At 38.1% G+C, this 6,404-nt stretch overlaps 1 long non-coding RNA gene across 1 annotated transcript; it reads right to left on the minus strand.

Annotated features, from left to right (window-relative positions):
* Nucleotides 1–1,055: 1,055 nt before the first annotated feature.
* Nucleotides 1,056–2,130, minus strand: LOC132045997 (uncharacterized). The gene is made up of 2 exons (XR_009412580.1): nucleotides 2,081–2,130; nucleotides 1,056–1,341 (listed from the first exon to the last, which is right to left on the minus strand). It is a non-coding gene; the product is annotated as an uncharacterized LOC132045997 (long non-coding RNA).
* Between the last annotated feature and the right edge of the window lie 4,274 nt (nucleotides 2,131–6,404).

Below are 6,404 nucleotides of genomic sequence, written 5' to 3' on the forward strand. Positions count from 1 at the left end.
GGGGAGGTTCCGGACAGCTGAAGGTATCCATGCCTCGGCTAAAAAAAAATATTCACATATGCGTGTAAGGGAGCAAATTTGGACAAAGTATAGAGGAAAGACAATTATAGAGGGGAGACAACTGAGAAACTTACGTCTATTGTTCCACTTTTCCGGAAAGGGCGTGTGATCAGCCGGAATAATGTCTGCGGTCCTTACCCAGACATAACGTTCCAACCACCCTCGATCTCTATCCTCGTTGAGTTTGGAAAGAATCGGATTCCGGCCTCGTTTGGCTACCTTTATCACGCCCCCTCGGAAGATTCTCGGAGAAAACAACCGGATGAAGTGCGCCAACATGAATTCCTTTTGGCGTTATTGGCCAATAGGCGGAGGCAGGCCACGATCCTCCAGATAATCGGCCCAATTTGGGCCAAGGTCACGTTGTACGTCCAGCACATCTCGAGAATAACCGGATCAATTGGAGGATCAAATTTGAGCGTGAACGGATACGTGTAAACGTACAGGGAACCTTCCCTGTAGTCGGTAATGGACTCGTCAGGCCCGGGGACGAACACTTACACCGGATGCTTATCCCATCCACAATCGGCCCGAACCCGAGGGAGGAGATCCTTTGTAATAGATGAAGGGTATCACCTTACGTCGAAACCCCTATCCGCGATAAGAGATGGCTTCTCAACGTCAAATTCATGGTTGTAATTGGGTCTGGACGGTATTATGTCCAGGGCAGTCGGCTCCACAAAGGTCTTACCTTTAGGTTTTGAAACAGGCTCGACTCCCGGGGAAGAAACCGAGGGAATGTCCTGAGAAGCAGAATCGGTGTTGGCAGACATTTTAAAGGTGAAAAAGTGGGTATGAAAATTTGAGGATTTGAAGAGACAGACTGTCATGACCCAAACCGATGAGCCGTGACGGGAGTCTGACCTCTAGCGACCAAACACCCCTAAACACGTATCTGAAACATACTGAACATCAAAAGCCCATAAATGGCATAAACTGATCTCATAAGAGAGAAACATCAGAACTCTGTACAATCTGTATATATATACACGACATGCGGAAGAACAGTGCAAGCTAGCTAGGCTGCTACATATACTGTACACAAAAGAATAAAAGCCGACAAGGCTACATCATCTGACTACTACATACAACTGTCTACAGACCTCTACTGGAATAAAAGCTGTAGAAAGGACGGGACAGGGCCCCGTCATACCCATATGCATACACATCTCAAAAGGGGCATACCAAAACTGACTGTAGCTCCGGATCGAATGGAGCGTACTGACCACTGCTAGATCTAGAGGTCCTACTGAGCTGGACCACCTGTCTGTCTCCCTGTACCTGCGAGCATGAACGCAGCACCCCGAGCAACGGGGAGTCAGTATGGATAATGTACCGAGTATGTAAGGCATAAGAACAACATATATACATAAGAATCATGGATAAGATCTGAACTCATCAACCGAACCGACCGCATATACTTGTATGAACTAGTATTTGCCTAAATCGCATAAACCGAGTAATCGACAATGCCTCTACGGGCACATAATATGCATGCTCATACCTATCAATGATGGTCCTGCATCTATATATGTGTGCGTACATAACGCCTGATATGTGTGTGCGTATATAACGCCTGATATGTGTGTGGGCATATAACGCCTGATGTATGTGCGTATATAACGCCAGTAAAGCCTCCATGGCATCTCGTCATATCATATTGGCTCCTCTGTGGCCATAATCAATATCATCATCATAGTAGTAATGCGTATATAACGCCTATATCTCTCCTCATGCTTTACATATATCTAATATTCGCGTATATAACGCTTTCTAGTCACGGGTCAATGTACATAAATTTATAATGAATGTAATGCATGACTAAAATGTATGCACAGAACTGGCTACATAAGACTGGACCCATGAATAGAAGGATTACTCATAAATGGGGTACATGAACATCAAAGACTGAAGTACTTCTAATGCTTCTAAGAGTAGAGTAATATGGAAGCTCGCTTACTCGCTTGTTGGATCATATCATAGGATCATGCCAAAGAAGAAAAGAATGGCCTTAACATACCTGGAAGTATACTCAATCGTCCAACTTCTACCTCTCGAACTTGCAAGTCTACAATTAAGATAACACAGGCTTAATTAGGCTATTTACTTCGCTTACTAACCATCCTCAAATACGTATAAAGCTCAACGAACTATAGACAATAATTTCCTTTGTAAGCTTACAACTCTCCAACTTCTCATTCGATCCCACATCAACTACAATACTCACATCAACAATGACAACACCTATATATATATATATATATATATATATATATATATATATATATATATATATATATATATATATATATACGTAAACCCGTTTCCAATCATCTCTTAAAATAACCCTATATCACTACATTGCCCTTCATCAACTTAACACTTCCACAATTACCTTCTCTTCACTTAACATCACTAAAACTCTTGATAACCAACTTAAATATAAGGGTAGAAATCATTTACATACCTTGAGGGGTCAAGAATCCCAAGAATCACTTCAACTTCAACTCCCTAAACTTCACAACCTTGAAGAAACCCAGAAAACCCTAAAGTAACCTTTTTCTTCACAATCTCGGGTTTACGGGTCCGGTCTTGTCAAATCTTCACTAATATGATGAAAAATATTGGGAGAGAATATATTAGGGTTTTTCTAATTTGGAAAGGAGTAAAATATGAAATAAGATCGTGAACCACCTATTTATACTTGGAAGCCAAAAAGGCTACAGCGGTCCGGTTCGACGAGCGGGTCGACGGCCCATCGACGTGTTGACGGTCCGTCGACTTGCTCCGTCGACCTGCGCTTGCAGATGCAAGGCTGCGGGACCCTGTCGACGCCGCACATCGACGGTCCGTCGAACATGTCGATGATCCATCGACGATGACTGGTGTCCTGCAAATTTCTGATTTAGTTCAGATCGCGTCGATTCGATTCGTTCGACTTCTAACTTTATAAATTGTAAAGAATATCTGCTGGTACCCTCGTACACTGGGTAAGACATTTTCTACCTCCAAACTCGAGCTCGGGTCTCTATTCGAAGGGCATACCCTACTAGGAACCCATAGGTTCTACTACTACGAACGCGAGGGGTGTAACACAGACGAGAGTTTCAAGACAAGAACAAAACAATGAAAGAGGAATATTAGAAGGATTGGAGACTCAATTTGATCCTTTGATGCAAGAAACTTTGAAGATTCAGAGAAAAAGAAGAAGTTAACAAAGAGGTAAAGAAGTAAAAGGTAGAGAATGAGAAGTGAAAGTGAAAAAATGAGCAGCTTTGGGCCTTATATAGGCGTTCCACTGTAGCGGTTACAGACAACGACCAATCGAGAGGCGACACGTGTCCCAGAATTAATGGGACTTGATTTGAAGCGACGTGGGTTAAGGCGGTTCCTGAGGTCGACCACTCGGGATGAGACACGTGGCCGAAGTCAGAAGTACGTGACATAACTGCTCCCGCTAAAATTTGAAGATAAGAACAAGCTTATGGAACCACCGATTTTGGGACTTATCCACTTCCCGTTACTCCAGTAAAACTACGATCCGGAAAGTGTGGGGACTGTCTATATACGGTAAAAACCAGGTCAATGTGTGGCCGGTAAATCCGGAGCCGAGGGTAAGTCTAAATGAGTACGAGCATGTTTGGTCTTTTCTTCACACCGGGGTATCATACTGGATGCAATTGACCCGAGACAAGAAAAGTGTGTCCGTTGGTCCGGGTACACCGATCCAAGATCAACGTGTCCGTTGGTCCGGTTAACCGGTTGCGATGTTGCCACGCGTCAGGAAACCGTTCTGCCATTTGCACTGACGACCGTACGGGTGTCAGACCGTACGGTCCTACCTTATTTTTTTTAGGGTTTCTTTATTCATAAGGGCTTTTGTGTTGTATTCATGGCCTATAGGGCATACCTATAAATAGAGGACATTCTTCCCCTTTTTGAGGTTAGCTTTTTTCAGATCTCAACATTGTAGTAGACAAATATATTGAAACTCTCTCTCTCTCTCTCTCTCTTAGATATTGGTCCGGATTTTGTGGTGTTCTTCCTTACCTTTACTTGTTCATTCAATATAATATATTACTCAATATATATATTTGGCATAAAGCACCAATCACAATACACGTTCTCACAGCAGTAACACACATATATATATATATATTGCAACAAACAAATCCATAGACACTTCATACCAACCAAATAGCTTAAAATTCATCCACATATCCTCACTTACAAATTTAATTGTTATTGAATCGGGGGAAAACAGTAATAATGAGCATGATAATTAGTGGGAGTTATAAAGGGTAAAAAACGGATGAATACAAGGTAATGGGAGGGATTTTGGAAAGAAAATAAATTGTAATAATGAGGAGAGAGATAAGTAAAGAGTACTTAATAATATTTTCTGCATATTTTTTATATATAAGATGAGGGTAAAAATAAAAAATTTGAGAAAAAAGATAGAGATACTGATATAGAAAGGCGCCACATCACCGTTTTCATTCCCGACTTTATATGTATATACTAGTATTCGTACCCGCGTAATGCCCGATAATATTAGAAAATATTATTCCTAATTATCTAAAATTGAGACATCATATGACAATTTGATATGTTTTTTGTTTGAGAATATTGGATCATATTGCCTTATAAAAGTTCAACAATTATATTATTTCTGAACAAAATGTGTGCCCCCCCCCCCCTAACCCCATTTCCCAATAACCAAACGTATATGAAAATAAAGACAACAAATTATATAATTATCAGATAACTTTTATATTTCATATTTTTCTTTATTACATTGTTCATTATTTAAAATTACTAATATGAGTTTGTCTCATCATTTGGCTTAATTTACTATCAAGTGTTCTTCTTATTAATATAACTAGTAAATTTATCCGCGCTTCACGCGGTTGTTAAAATTTAATGAATTTAGAAACACTATTTTTTTTATACTTTGTCGAGATATATAAAAGGATATAATTCCCGCATATATGCACGAGAAATAATTTTGTTGATTGATTAAATCACCAAAAAAAAAAAAAAAAAAAAAATCTAACTCCAACACTCCAGCAATATTGCTAACATCATATTCAGAACCAGCAACATTTAAGTTAAATCAATTAAATCACAAATATATAGATATTTTCGGTGGTGTACTCCAACTCCAACACTCTAATCTATCACTAATATTGCACATAAACCAACAATACTTACAATATGAAGAGAAGAAAAGTACTTTTACTTCGATAAATGTAAAGTGCTTTTTGATAGAATGGAAAGAACTATGAATTCATTGTATCATAAAACACATAAAAGAACATACTATATACTTCGATGTCTAGCCAAAAGTCTTCTGAGAGAATTTTACTTTCGGAATGCAGAACATGAATAGAATGGAAGGCCTCATATGTAGTATGTATATGTGAGCTCAAATGAATTGTACATACAAAGAGAACAATTAAATATAACAAATTATGCAAGAAAAAAGCTTTGTACAAACATAAAAACGATTATATAGAACAACATGACACACTACACATGAAATTGAAAGTACCGCTTAATTCAAGTTGTGAGTATGCATGTGATTTAAAGGTAAAAAGAAATATGGATATCCACATAGATGAGGCTAGGTATATGAATTAATTCTAACAATTTCTCAAATAAAAAGACTACTCACAAAAATGATGTTATTGACCGAAGCGACCTATCACAAAATGATAAATTGTTCACTGTACCAATTAAGTCATCGCTTGATCTTAACATAATTCCTCTATTGAGTGTTGAATTATTTTAAACTGCTATTGCTTGTGCAATTTTGGACTCCCTGCAATGCTCGACTGACCATTCTCCATATTTTAGAAAAGCCCTGCAATGTTGGAATGTTTTAGCTTCTTTTTTATAGGAAATGTAAACAACCTTTGAATGAATTTCATATGCTGGATCCGAAGAGTTTAGCATGGAAGGAATAGGAAAGGTTAAGGTATTAAATATTGACATTATTTACAATAGGTATGAAAGACTGGAATCTATATATAATATAAAGCTAGGCAATAAAAAAGTGATGTGGCACCTCTCTTTGGCCAAGAATGTTATTTATCTTTTTTCTCCTTTTTTTGGTTTTTTCTCTCATTTTTTTAATTATTTCACTTTAAAAGATCATCTCCATAACTCACATTCATTGATTTTCATAACTTCTACTTTTAATTAGTAATTAATAATATTCATAACATTTTTTACTTTTAATTTCTTCCGATATCTTCCATTTACGTGCTAGCTATGTTAAGAAACCCAAAAGACCGTTCTTAAAGTCTCTTAAATCTAATCATTTGTTATCCTATTGATTG

This window comes from Lycium ferocissimum, unplaced genomic scaffold, assembly GCF_029784015.1.
Source record: "Lycium ferocissimum isolate CSIRO_LF1 unplaced genomic scaffold, AGI_CSIRO_Lferr_CH_V1 ctg8977, whole genome shotgun sequence".
Classification (NCBI taxonomy): domain Eukaryota; kingdom Viridiplantae; phylum Streptophyta; class Magnoliopsida; order Solanales; family Solanaceae; genus Lycium; species Lycium ferocissimum.